We start from the raw sequence: 15011 nt of genomic DNA on the forward strand, positions 1-15011 counted from the left end.
TGTTTTGTACCACATGAAAGTACCTATAATAGCACCTGGCACTCATATATCTCTGTAGGCTAAATGCATACCTAGTACAGTGCTTGGCACCTAAGCATTCAGTACATGTGAACTACTTCTAAAGTTGATGGCAATCATAATATCAACAATAATAGTGGGCAGTGGGATCAAGGGAGTGAAACACTCATGAGTCCAGGCCAGTGCTACTCAAAGTGTGGCTCGTGAACACATCATCTGGGAGCCTGAGAAATACAGAGATCAAGCCCACCCAGCCCCAACCAATCAGACCGTGCAGTGTAGGCCCAGGAATCTGTGTCTGCCGAGGTCTCCAGGGGATCCCAAAGCTCACTCAAGTTTGCCCAACTGCCTGGGCTGGTTTCCAGGTTTCTGATTGAAGAGGGAGAGTGGATGGTGTTGTTGACTGGAAAATGGAGTGGAAAGAATTGGAAGTAGAGGAAAACTGATGAGTTCCTTTCTACATGTGTTGAGTTTGAAGAACTTGCTGGGACCAGTCAGCTCAGCAAAGACATCCTAGAGAGACAACCAGGGTGGAGCCCGATTTGGAAGTTGCCAGCAGAAGGCAAGAGTGGGCAGGTCTGATGTGTGCTGATTGAAGGCAAAACGGGGCGTCCTTAACGGGCACCTCCCTGAAACCTGAGTGAGTGGCACAGCCCAGAAGCAGGAGAACACCAGAACAAAAGGGCGAAGACTAGAAAGGCTGCCAGGACACAGCGTGAGGGCTGCAGGGCAGAGTTGGGTAAGCTGCGCTTCGCTCCAGTCTAGGTTCTGAGCTTGCCTTCCTGCCCCCGCAGCACTCTTATTGGACCACTTGTGGCCCCATTTGCCTATGGAAGAGAGAAGGAGGCCTAGACATGTGCTGGCAAGGGTGCAGTGATCTGAGAACCCCAAGGACTGCCAGGCAAAGAGGTGTGGCACACACAGAGGTTCTGTTCTCAGCTCTGCCACCAGTTCCAGGTGGCTCTCTGGTGCGCATGGTTGATTCCTACCCTGCCCCCTCTGTTGGATGGAAAGGTTGGGCTAGTGTGTCTTACTCTGCATTGTATCCCAGTTCTGGGGATATCACCTTTCACACCCAGTCACAGACTCCAGGCGGAGACCCCCTGCATAGGAGCTGTTGGTGCTTCCTGAGCCGTAGGCACGTGATGAGGCTGTGGAGAAGTGAGGAGAGGAGAGCGTGGCCTTGAGTGGAGACCAGAAGGACTGCCTAATCCAAGGCTTACCCAGCTACCATCAGAACTGCTGAGAGTCAAATTCTAAAGAAGCCTTCTCCTCCCCAGCTAAAACGGCCCACATGAGAGGCCTGGAGCCTGCCAGGGGCATTTCACATGGCGGAAGTGAAAGTTTTCAGGCTGTTTCCTGTCCCCCCTCTCAGAGGCAGATTCAGGCTCTCAAGGGGCCAGCTCCCAGTCCCTGCGCCCCTCTGGCTGGCCAATGACACAGTCTTCTGGGTTCAAATCCTATTGCCCCTACTTTCTTGCTGTGTGACCCTGGATAAATCATTTCATTCTCTTTCAGCCTCTGTTTACTTATCTGTGAACCAGGGATAATAATTCCTACTCCTTGAGTTGTTGAAAGGATGACCAATAACATCTGTAAAGTGTCTAGCACAGGGGTGGGCAAACTTTTTGACTCGAGGGCCACAATGGGTTCTTAAACTGGACCGGAGGGCCGGAACAAAAGCATGGATGGAGTGTTTGTGTGAACTAATATAAATTCAAAGTAAACATCATTACATAAAAGGGTACGGTCTTTTTTTTTTTTTTTTTAGTTTTATTCATTTCCGGCCCGCGGGCCGTAGTTTGCCCACGGCTGGTCTAGCACCTACTAGGTACTTAGAAAGAAGCAACTTGTATTATTATCACTGGTGCCTAAGAGACGGGACTGTCTCCACCTCCTCATGGGGCAGCAGGCAGGCTCCCATAGAAGTCAGGGATAGGCCTGGGTGTTGGCAAAATGCATGACCTTGGGCAATCACTTAAATCTTCTGGGCTCTGTAAAATGAGAATAACAATGCCTCTCTCTTAAGACCACGGTAAATGAGATAGTCACATAAAGTGCTTGGCATGGGGCCGGTATTGGAGCAAGTAGCCCATAAATTGTAGCTATTCAATTCCCATTAATGATTATTCCAGAACTCTCCACCTCACAGACTCTGGCACCACTTTTCTGTGTCCACAAAGAGTCCACTATGTTCCCGTCTCCTTTACACAAGGTGTTTTCAAATCCTCCCGCCAGCTGGAGCCCCTACAACAGCCTGTGAGGCAGGGTGGGTGCTTCTCTCACCACATGCACAGGAGTCTGGTGACTTGCCCAAGGTGACTTATCTGGGGACTGTAGCCACGAATTTCTCCAATCTCCTTCTGCCCCACAGAAAGTCTGCACGTCACTGATTCAGAGTTGAAGAGAGTAATGTGTGAATTTGTTTATTCATTCATTCAACAAATATTTCTTTAATACAGGCACCTATCATGTGCCAGGCACCGTTCAGACTGCTAGGTCCATAAGGATCAGCCATTATGTCCTCTAGTGGGAAGCTGAGCCCAGAACACAACTTCCCTGCCACCAAATGCATGCAAACTGAGGTGAATGTCCTCTGACCCCCAAACATTCAGGCCTTCCCTACTCTAAGCTCCATGGACTTCTGGAGGACTCAGAGGGCAGTCGCACATGCCACCTTGCCCACGTGGCTGGAGGTCACTCTCCTCTCAAGCATGTCCTCAGTCTTCTGAACGGCTTCATGTTACAGATGAGAAAACTGAGGCACCAAGGAAGGGAAATGACCTATCCAAGCCACTCAGCAAGGACAGGAGGAGCCCAGGACTGGTGTCCAGGTGTGACATCTCTCCAGTATAAGTTGCCTCTTAACCACAGCACAGGAAACTGATGAGTGCAGGGACAGTGCTGGGAACCTGCAGTCAACGGTCTTCTTCCCGAGTTCCCTTATCCAGGCCCCCCTGAAAACCCCCAGAAGCAACTGCCAGGGTGGCCACACGACTTTCCTTCCCCACCCACACTGCTCTTGAATAAGTTGGGGAATGCCACAGAAATGCCATAGGAAAAAGGTGACCATTGTGTGTGGACTGCAGATATTCGATTTAGAAAGAACATCCCTCACTCAAACACAAACATAAAATAGCTCAGAAGTGGAGTAAAAACACCAAAATATGTGCCCCTCTTAGGAAACATCACATGGGTCTGTTATGAAGAATGTGGTGTAGAAACCCTGATTGGACCCCACAGCTCTTAGCAGTATCACCTGCTCTCTTTTCCTGGCTTCTACATTCTTTGCTGAGACACTGGCAGTTGTAGCTGCCTTATTGTTCCTTTGCTTAGCACTTGGGGCTGAGAGGTGGCTTTGGACTTTTTCCTCTCTCCATGTGGCTTCTCGGCAGTCAGTGGAAAGCCTAGAGACTGTTCTGTTTGCGCAACCAGGTCGGTGGCTACAGCAGCTTGCGGAGTTGATGTTAGCATGCTAGCACGGAGGGAATACTCTACCTGGGGTACTCCTAATGTACTACCATACATTTCCGGCTTTCCACCTTCACGGGAGGGTATCATTTCCTGGTCCCCTTGTGGTTGGATAGGCCCATGTGACTAGTCTAATAGGAGCGAGCCCAAGCATTTCATTGCTGGTGAAAGACCTTCTAGGGTTCTCTTTCTCTCTGCCATGGAGTATATTCAAGAAGGTGACTGCTCCATCAGCCTGGCTCCTTAAATGAAGACCAGCCCCCAGCTGATCCAGGATGCTCATACTAATTAAAATCAGAAATGAACTTTTGTGGGTTTGGCCTCTAAGATTTAGGGGTTGTTTGTTACTGCAGCATAACCTACTCCATCCATCTTACACAGAGTAGGATATTCTCTAGATATTAGTCTACCCACTTCCCTATAAAACCTTTACCCTCCTTATCATGATAACCCTGCAAGAATAAAGGAAAGGAAAGTAGAGGCAAGAACACTTTCCCTTTGTCCTGTAGAATTGTTTTCTCCTTAAGTCCCAAAGATGGGTGAACATTCAGTCAAATTTGAAAGGAGAAGAAAGTTCAGAGTGTTGTTCTCTCTGGCCTCACTTTCCTATGAAATAGGAAGCTAGGTGATGCATGATGAGAGCAGGTGGGGCTAGCAGCCTGAGAGCCACCCAGGTTAGGAGCAGATGCTATGAGCACTGAGAGACAAGAGACGAGGACACTGACCAGGGACCAGGACACAGGGTGCCAAGCAGCCCTGCGACCCTGCTGAGGTTGTAACAGAGTGGCTACACAATCCCATTCAGCATCCCAGGGACAGTGGCAGAGATGGCAATTCGCTGGATTCATTGGCAGGGGGAGGGAGGGTACAGAAAGTTAAGGAGGGAGATGTGGCTAATGAGGGACACATGATTTAACTGGCTGATTGGAAGGGAAGGAGGTGTAGCTGACAGTGGCCCTATCAAGTAGATTCTACCAGTATCCCCATTTTACAGGGGAGAAAACCGAGGCTCAGAGAGGGGATATCTCTTGCCCATGCTCAGATAGCTAAGGTCAGAGCCAGAACTGACCCAAGTTGGGCTGACACAAAAGCATGGTGCTCTCTCAGTCAGAAGCCATTTCACTCTCTCTAGCCCTTCATCGGGCTATAGTCCTACACCTTTCATTCTACCTTTAATTGTGAACTCCTGAAGAGCAGAAATCTATAATAATAATAATAATAATAATAGCCAAGTGCTACCATTTATAGAATGCTTACTACATGCCAGGCCATGTTCTAAACACTTTACACTCATTATTCAAGTCTCACTAAACTCTGTGAGGTAAGTACTGGAATTATCCCCATTTTACAGTTGAGGAAGCAACTCAGTTTGAGCTGAAATTATAATGAACATAATTCATTAATATTATAACTATATAGTTCAATATGACTCATTTCCTCTATAATCCCATTTTATTTTTCCATTTTGAAACATTCTCAGAAAGGGGCTGTCTGCAGGCTTCATCAGATGTGAAAGGAGTCCACAGCGCTATGAAGGTTAGGCAACCCTGTGGAGGCAAGTGCTAGGGTTTCAGGGTCAGGATTCTGTCTCCCATCTATGCCACAGAACCCGGAGTTCCTGGCTGGTACTGGATAAGGGACCCTATTCCCATCTTCATGCAAGGATGGGAATGAATACTAGCTACTTTAACCCATCCACACATCATAAATACATAGATATCATGAATACTTTTATTTCAGTAGTGTAAGCCCATGTGTGACATTCATCATAATACACAAGTCACTTCTTTCCCCAACTGAAAAACAATGTTAGCCCCCAGTGTACGAATTAGAAAAGCATTAGTTGTTGATTGCAAATTGGGATAACAGGAGGGTTTGCAGCAGCCACCTCTGGCTATGATGCTGGCTGGCCCCCACCCCAGACTCTGCATCCTTGAGAGCTGATTGGCTGACCCCGCCCCACTGGACTTGCTTTCTTAGCATCTGCACACTGGCTCAGTCCAGGTAGTGCTTACATAGTATTCCCTACTGTATATGACCGATATGAAATTATACAGACTATGATCTAAAGTTTTATAAAGTAAATTCTAGACATCCAAACAGATACACCAATCACAAACCAGGCAGAGTCCTCTGGATTTCTGACAACCTGGGCTATTGTGGGACTCAGGGACAAGGTAGCCGGGGCCAGTGCTCCCTGCTCAGGCCAGACAGCTGCTCTCCTTGCCAGGGCCATGGGCTGAGCCTCAGGACAACCAGGTACCTGTCCTGGCACTGCCCTGATGGGCTGAATGACCTTCTGTAAGTTGTTGATAATCTGAGCCTTGGCTATCTTATCCTCCAAATATGGGGCTGTACCAGATCCAAGTTCAGTCAACAAACAACCACAAAACACCCACTATGTGCCTGGCACTGTGAGGAATGCAGAGGAGCTAACATTCTAGTCAGGGATCTTGGCCTGGAAGCAATTAGCTATTACACACAGCAGAAAGAAGTGTGAGTGGAGACGAATGTCCCATGTTGTGTTCTGGGGCCACAGAGGAAGGAGTCAGCAGTCTTGCATGGGGCTGTGCAGCCGGCTTCAAAGAGGAAGAGGCTATTTTTGAACTGGGCCTCAAAGCATGAGTAGGAGTTCCGTGGGCGGGGTCGACGGGCAAGCACCTGTAAATGCAGGGAGCTGGAATGGCGAGCACCCCACAGAGGCCAGTGTGGACTATGGAGCTGGGGGCTCCAGTCCTGGTCACTTCCACATCCCCCGTTTTGGAGACGAAGGAAGAATCCTGAGAACCCGTATTTTTAACAAGCTCCCAAAGTGATTCCAACATGCAGGCAGTGGCTGCTTTGTGTAGAGATGAAAATTAATAAGTGTACAAAAATGAACTTGACCCCAGGCAAGTCCCTCTTTCTCAAGATATCTACCCATCTTTCAAGTGCTGGATCAGACTGGTGGTTTTCAAACTGTGTGCCAGAGAACCCCAGAATCTCCCTAGATTTCCCAGACTCTCTCTCCCTCAGAGAGGAGAAGCAAAGGTCAGAGAGAGCAAATCTCTGAGCCCCTATGCACCCTTCTTAGATCTTCTCTCCTTTTATCTGCTTGCTATCACACACTGTGCTTTTATCTGGTATTTTGTTTGAGGTCAGGTTTCCCTGGCTACAAAGAACTTTTAAAACCACTGACTTGGATGACCCCCCCGTAATCTCTAAGGAAAAATGTTTTAATTCCTTAAAGGCAGGAACCTACCTTTGTTGAGTATTTTTCAAACAAGTATGAACAGAGACCAGTAGGCTGTTTACCAGAAGCAAGTTATTTTATCATCATCATTTAAAATATTTTGCTGTGATCCAGAAATCAATGAGTAGAGGGGGGAAATATGGCATAGCAATGCAATGGAATACTATGCAACCTGTAACAAACAATGTTTTTGAGAAATAGTTAATAAAATGGAAAATTAAGTGAGAAAATCAGATACAAAATTGTACATAGACTATGATCTCAACTATAGATGTTACACATCAAAATTCTTGGACAGGGTGGTGGTTCCTCGAAAAATTAAACATAAAATTACCATACAATTAAGCAGCCTACTTCTGGGTATGTATATAAAAGAATTCAAAGGAGACTCAAAGAGGTTTTTGTATACCAATGCCCAACCAGCATTATTCACCATAGCCCATTGATGAATGAATGGATAAACAAAATATGGTACATACATACAATGAAATATTATTCAGCCTGTGTGTGAGATCCAAAGGCAAAAAAAAAGCGGGTTACACTTCAGAGATAAAGAAACAGAGGCTCAGAGAGGTTAACTGGTATATTCAAGGCCACACAGTAAGGAAACAGCCAGTTTTAAGGTTTTCTAAAACTCCGCTGGCATGGGCTGGGGAGATGTCCCGGAAATACCAGCTGGGCCACTAACTCATTTGTTTAGTTAGTTGTTTACCTCCTGCCTCTTTCCTTTAAAAACAATAGGTTTTCCAACTCATCTACAAAATGAGAAGGAAATTCCAACACACCCTTTAACATGGGAGAATTTTGAAGACATTATGTTCAGTGGAATAAGCCATCACAAAAAAGGACAAAAATATGTATGATTCCACTTAGATGAGTTACCTAGAGCAGTCAAATTCAGAGCAGAAGAGTTTAAATGGTAACTTTTTTTTTTTTTAATATATTTTATTGATTTTTTTACAGAGAGGAAGGGAGAGAGATAGAGAGTTAGAAACATCGATGAGAGAGAAACACCGATCAGCTGCCTCCTGCACATCTCCTACTGGGGAAGTGCCCGCAACCCAGGTACATGCCCTTGACCGGAATCGAACCTGGGACCTTTCAGTCCGCAGGCCGACGCTCTATCCACTGAGCCAAACTGGTTTCGGCTAAATGGTAACTTTTATGTTATGCTATATATATTTTACCACAATAAACTACAGTCGTGTGGTAATAGTGATGAATTTTCATGCAATGAGATCATGAGAGCAATCACTTTATCCTTTCTACTTCTCTGCTTTTTCCAAATGTTCTACAATGAGAATATATTACTTTTAAAACCAAACAAAAAAGCTATTTAATTAAATATATCTGCTGGTTCTCTGACACTTTCCAAAACTGCACTGCTGTAATTCATGTAAGTGAAAGCAATACTTTCTGTACTTAATTAATAAAAGGATGCCAATATTCAAGGATGCCAACTAAAGTATGCCCCAACCCGCTCAGTCAAAAGAAATGACAGGCAGAGTGGTCCTCCTTCCTAAGATTAGTGTTGTCGTATATATTTAAATGAATTTCAAATAAAAACGGAACCAAAATAAATCCTCTAATAAGCCTCCCAAGAAACTATCTGGCTTGAAAAAGCTCAAACACAAACTGAAGAGAGAAAGAAAACTATAGAAAAGTGGGGATGGCCAATATTCTTTTAGGATATTAACTCACTGCAGCTGGGAGAGTGACATTGTCAGTGAATTTCTATCCTCCGGTTTCCAGAAAACGTTCTTGTGTAAAATGAATTCAGAAACCAGAAGGGGCTCACCACTTATAAACAATGCAAATCCATTTCCTCCAACACACCCTACCCCAGAGAAATGTGGAACTAACATTTAAAGAAGTCTGCCTGCCAGGGTGCCCTCTGTCCAAGCCACAATGGTTCACCTTCCCTGGCCCCTGCGCCCTCTGCTCAGGACTGGCTCAAGGGCAGATAGACCAAAAGGTAGCCTCAAGGAGGAGGACACTGGCTACACCCAAGTGTGGCCCCTCACTGATTATATGGCCTTTGGCGCTTCAGTGTCCTTATTAAACCAGTGGGAAGAAGGGCACGCAGAGTTGCCCTTGCAGGATTGTTGTGAGGGTTAAACGATGCTGCCTGAGTGTCTGCTAAGATATTGGATGCATAGTAGGTGCTCCTAAACTTCCTTCTTTATGTCCTAAAAGTTCACTGTCCAACATATACACGTGTCTTGGTGGGGCACTGCAGGGCATTGGCTTGTACCAAGTGTAGTTAATGCTGAGTGGCAAATTGCAGGGTTACGGGTAAAACAATGGGGTGGAGAGAGGATCCTTTAGACCTGAGGTTCAAGGAAGGCCCTGGAGGAGATATGGGAGGGAAGCTCGGGCTCCCACACTGACTGGCAGGCACAGGGCCCTTTCACAGGCAATGTGTGTGAGATCCAAGAGCAGAAAAGCAGGTTACACTTCAGAGATGAAGAAACAGAGGCTCAGAGAGGTTAACTGGTATATTCAAGGCCACACAGTAAGGAAACAGCCAGTTTTAGGGTTTTCTAAAACTCCGCTGGCATGGGCTGGGGAGATGTCCCGGAAATACCAGCTGGGCCACTAACTCATTTGTTTAGTTAGTTGTTTACCTCCTGCCTCTTTCCTTTAAAAACAATAGGTTTCCCAACTCATCTACAAAATGAGAATACTGCCTCAGGACCTTTGCACATGCTCTTCCCTCTTCTTGGGACACCTTTTCCCAACCCCCCTCACAGCCATTCACCTTCCACCTGTGCTTTTGGTTTCAGCCACACTGTCATTCCTAAGGAATTCTCCCCAGGGCCTCCCAATTCTCCTGGGTAGCACTCTGTTCTTGTCCTTTAGGGCACTAACCCCTATATGGATGCACATGTGTGATTATTTGAGTCACAGAATCCATGGTATTTGTTGTATGTTAATTCCATAAACATTGATTCAAAGGCCAACTCTATATAGTTTTAAGAAAGTACTACCCTCCCCACCCACCTCCACCCCGTTTCTCAGACTCTCATATCTGAAACATGGGAGGTGGCTGGGGCCCTTGTTAGATTTCTGCCAACTCACACAGTCTGTGATTCTATCATCCACCCCTCCCCCCAAAAAAAGTCAACAACAAAGAAAATAAACCAAACCAAACCCCAAACCATTGTGATTCCAGCAAGCTATGTGACCCAGGACAGGTTCTTACATTCTCTGGGCCTCAGTTTTCCTGTCTATCAAACGAAACACTTGGGCTCAATCTTCTAGGATCTTCCCACCTCTAACAATCGTAATTCCTACAAGGAAGGCTCCACCCTCCCCTTGCCCTTCACTTTGAGCTCTTAGTTCAGCCCAGGCACACAAACAGGAAGTGACATCCAGGAGCCACATAGCTGCTAGTTTCTCTGCAGCAGGGGCGCTGATGGGGGAGCAGAATTTCTAAACTTTGCAGCTAAAGCCAGGGCTCCATGCCCAAGACTTTTCACAAACGGTGTGCGGGGAGGGCGCTGTCGGTATCTGCTGGGCCTCCCAGGCCACCGCTACCCTGGTGCATTCACAGGGTTTACCTTCCAACCCCTGCAGAGTAACAGACTGCTACTCTGATGATTGATTGAAGGTGGTAAAACCCCAAGACACAGCAGGAGATGGAGTGCAGGGCTCCTGGGCTCCAGCAAGCCCCTGTGTGACCTTATGGAAGCTCCGGCCCCTCCCTGAGCCTGGGTTCCCCAGGGGGACGAAGTTGGGGCTGTGCCAGCTCCCCTCACTCTGATGTCTTCTCTCTGAAGGCAGTGTGGTGCCATAATGAAGGGCACCATCTCCTTGCCCGTGTCTGAGTCCCAAACCTTTCCCTTACCATGTGGCCTGGGAAATTTCTTAATCTTGCTGTGCCTCAGTATCCTCATTTGTAACTAAAGCTCCCAGAATAGCATCTGGAGTGAGTGAATGCCCAGGAAGTGCAAGCTCTTTTTGTTTTATAATTACTCTTGGTTCTGCAGCAGGTCCCTTTCCTGGTTTGACCACCTGCAGAAGGGCAAGGAGAGCCCTTGTGGACCACGTCCAAGCCCCATCCCTCAGAGAAAGCACATCTGAATCTCAGTTTGAGACAAACATGGCAGGAAATGAAACCATAGGGGAAGGCAGAAAACCCTGTGATGTGCCCCAGGTTTGAGGGCCAAAGCCTCAGGCCACACGCCCAGACGCAGTAGCAGAGGGAGGGTCCGGCCCCTCCCTGGCTCCCCCAGGAGAGGACGACCTTTCAGAGAGGAGAGGAGAGCAGTAAGACACAGAGGCCGGGCCGGCAGTATCTCTGTGGCTACCTCTGCCCTGAACCTCTCGGAGAAAGAGGGGGCTGGACCCAGTCACCTCGGACCCAACAAATAATTCTGGCTGACAGGACTGTTGGCCTCTGACCCCCAGAAACACAGAGATGTGGGTGGCATCACCTCCCTTGGGTCCTCAACGGGAAGGTCCGGGTGCCAGCCCAGATTGCAAATAGAAGGGACTCCAATACCTGCTTCTGTCAGGCCAACTGCTGTGAGAATGAAAGGAGCCCTGACCACATCCCCAAGGGACGACCCCAGGGGTGTGCCTCTCAACAGGCGCTACAGACAGATGCTGTCTTTCTCTCCACGAGGAGGCACAGAAACGGATAGTAATTCATTGTTATTGTATTTTACCAAAGTATCAGTCCATGGAGCACTAGGAATAAAGAAATGAGGAAAGGACTGGCCTTCTACCATGCTGCCCATAGACACATTGTCCTGCCCTTTAGGGCCACCCATTTGGCTCCAGTGGGCTCTCTGTTCAAGGTAGAGCATGTCACCCAGTGGCAAATGCCTTGGGCCTCCCAATATCTGCTGCCACTGAACAGGCTGGGGCAGCCTGGCTTTCCTTCAGATAGCCCAGAGGCTGCACAGGGAATAGGCAGGCACATTCAGGGAAGCCATCTGCACTGTGTTAAAAGGGGAAAAGAGGAAAACCTAAGAACCAGTGTGCTAGCTCCGACCCTCGAAGGTGCTCAGGGGAGGATCTGTTTGGCCATGCTGCATAGAAGGGTCTTTATCAGATATAGAGACGTTTTATAGCTGAAGGGAACGCTGGGGGTCTCTGCTCAAACCCTTTTACAGATGAAGAAAAAGGCTCAAAGCAAGTGTACTTTAGAGCAGAGGCAGGATTTGAACCCTTGAAGGCTCCTTGCCCTACCTCCATTCACTGGGTCAACCAAAGGATACTGAGGGCCTATTGTATGCATAAGTGTTCAGTGGTGAACCAAACAGGGAAGTACTCTGTTCTCACTAGAGCTTGCATTCTAGTTGGCAAATAAATAACATTAAAATTTAACAAATCATTCAATAAGGAAATAATTTTAGGTGGTGAAAGGGGTTATAAAGCAAATAAAAGACACAGACATGCTACAGTGACAGCGGTGAGGTGAGGGCACTGCAGTTTGGGGATGGCCTATTTGTGCTGGTTTCTCTCCGGGGTCCCCAAGGACCTTGCAACCTGGTAGCGTGCTGGAGTTGGCTCATGCTGGCTTGCAAGGGCCAATTGTCAAATTTTTAGGAATTTGGCAAGCAGGTTGTTAAACACAGCCATTATTAAAAATTAAATTATATAAACTCACACAGCCATTATTAAAAATTAAGTTATATAAACTTACAGCTAAATGAATTCTATTAAGAACAAAGGTAATCATCAAAACTCATTGCTTCCTAATAGTTTTATGACACGGTAAACTCTTGAGGTCACTGAACTCAATTGCATCTAGGCAGAGAGGACAATAACAGTATGTTCCTGGTTCCTCAGGCAGCAGCAGCTCGAGATTGGTTATGGTGGAAATACTTATATTACGAAATGTGACAACTACCACCTTTCATTTTTCAAAGAGTCGATCATGAACCGTGGAGCAGCACAGCGGGCCTCCAGCATGAACCCAGGCCCCGTGTTTATAGCAGTCTGTGCTCTTCCAACGAGAGGGTGTGAGATGTGTGTGTGGGGGGGTGGGGGGCGGGGTACAAGGAGCCTCCTGTCACGTAGGTGTGAACTTTCCTCTTCCTTTTTTAAGGCTTCCACCATGAGGAAGCAAATCTGGGATCTCTAAACAGGCCTGTCTTTTCCTACCAAAGAATCTCTTCAACACTATTTATCAAGGTCTATAAAATGGTGGTTCATTCATGTATTTATTTCTGATCAATTAAATCCTATTGTGAGTATCCAGAGGAGATTTAAAGGGATGCTAAAGAGAATCTCTTTATAAATGTGTATGGTCCCCTCTGAATTCCTCTAGATCAGCGGTTCTCAACCTGTGGGTCTTGACCCCTTTGGGGGTCAAACGACCCTTTCACAGGGGTCGCCTAAGACCATCGGAAAACACATATATAATTACATATTGTTTTTGTGATTAATCACTATGCTTTAATTATGTTCAATTTGTAACAATGAAAATACATCCTGCATATCAGATATTTACATTAGGATTCATAACAGTAGCAAAATTACAGTTATGAAGTAGCAACGAAAATAATTTTATGGTTGGGGGTCACCATAACATGAGGAACTGTATTAAAGGGTCGCGGCATTAGGAAGGTTGAGAGCCACTGCTCTAGATTGCCACATATTGGGCTTCCTTCCTCTGAGGACATAACTGTTCTCCTAGCAGCAGAGTGAAGTTATTATTTTCACTACTACTAATGATAACAGTGGTGCCATTTAATAGTGCCACACGTCAGGCAGGAGACAGTTAAATTACTTCTAAAATCCACACCAACCCATTTTACACATGAGACTATTGAGGTTGAACGGTTTAATAACTTGACCAAGACTAGGCTGCCGCTCCGAGAGGTCCCCAGACTTCCTTCCTGCACTGCAGCTCTGGGACGCTCTTTACACCTGCAGGATCCTGTGGCACTACGGGCTCCCCCATCTCTGGTGGCTTTGGTGGACTTCGTGACTGCTGAGCTTAGTGCCAGGAGCCCCCTCCCACCACCAGAGCAGAGCAACCCAGATGCGCCTGGAATGCAGGAGAGTGACCTAAGGAAGTGGTACGAAGGTCTGGATGCCGGTGAAATGTTGCAGGAGCTCCATGGCAGCAAGAGCTATAATTAGCTCCTGTGCGAACCCCTAACCAAGCTGTCTACTGCCCGACTTCTAGTGGTTCTGGCCAGCTTGGTTCTCCTGCTGTCCCAGGGATACTGTGAACAACCAGAAAATCCTTCCAATGCATGCCTCTTCTGCCTCAGTGAGCTGGAATCTCCATCTGTTGCTTGCGACCATGATTTCTGACCAGGACAGCTTCTCATCTGCTGCTCCATATATCAAACCCAAACGTTTCCTGAGTATTTTCATGCTGCAGAATGCCTTCCTAAGCACTCAGTGAAATCTGCACATAGGAATAGTAGTTCTCCTTTCCTTTGCGCAGCTCTGGCTAACATGTAAAAATTTGCTATAAAAAAAAGACCCCATGAGAGTATTAAGGGTCAGCGGTTCAGAAACTTGACTAAGACCAGGCTGTCTCCTCTATAGACAACCACAGAATTAGTCAACGGAGAGCAAGCCCAGACTCAGTCCCTGCTCTCAGGGAGCATTTGCCCCTTAAAGAAAATCCTGCCCCTGAGTCTGAGAAGTGTCTTATCTTTCCCCACAGATGCCAAGCAAGTTCCTCTCAGGGGCAGCTGGCCAGCTGCTTGAGGACGTGTGGTTTCCCTGAGGGAGGAGAGAAGAGGGCAGCTGCACTTCTGCATGCAGATGCTGCCAAACTCAAAGTCACCCCTCTGGGCAACTGGCCCATCGCCCTAGGCTCGCTCCCTCCTCTGTGTCCTCTCGGTGCCCCTCCAGTCATCAGGGCCGTCTGGCTTCTGGAACAGCCAGGGGAATGTCAGAATGACAGGTTTTTCCGTCTCTTCTTTCTGCCTGAAACTTCCCTCTTCACCCTCTAACTCTGTTTAAGGGTCACTTCCTCAGGGAAGCTCTCCCTGACCACCACCTCCACAAGCCTGGCCCCTGTAACACCCACTCTGCCCTTGTCCTTCACGGCTCCAGCTGTGCAATTGGTTGTTTCATGACCATCTCCCAAGCTAAATCCTAGCCCCTGGATGGGCAGGGACTGAGTCCACTGCTGTGTCTCCGGTCTCTAGCGCGGCATATAGCAGGTGCTCAATAAATTCTGGGCATGTTAATAAGTGAGTGAATGTATGATGGTGGCTTGGTGAATGTTGAATAAATATCGGATTCAGACATGAATCTCTGGAACAGGTGCCCAAACCGGCAAGTGGGGGCCAAAACTGTGGGATCCCTC

At 47.2% G+C, this 15011-nt stretch overlaps 1 protein-coding gene and 1 long non-coding RNA gene across 6 annotated transcripts in view; one reads left to right on the forward strand and one right to left on the reverse strand.

Moving 5' to 3' along the window:
- Nucleotides 1–15011, forward strand: part of LOC139020832 (uncharacterized) — a 126708-nt gene that overhangs the window by 94685 nt on the left and 17012 nt on the right. The gene's annotated exons all lie outside the window — the stretch shown is intronic.
- Nucleotides 1–15011, reverse strand: part of GGTA1 (glycoprotein alpha-galactosyltransferase 1 (inactive)) — a 52513-nt gene that overhangs the window by 29705 nt on the left and 7797 nt on the right. The window lies entirely within an intron of this gene.

This window comes from Myotis yumanensis, unplaced genomic scaffold, assembly GCF_028538775.1.
Source record: "Myotis yumanensis isolate MYYU_CA2020_CCGP unplaced genomic scaffold, mMyoYum1.0.hap1 SCAF_12, whole genome shotgun sequence".
NCBI lineage: Eukaryota > Metazoa > Chordata > Mammalia > Chiroptera > Vespertilionidae > Myotis > Myotis yumanensis.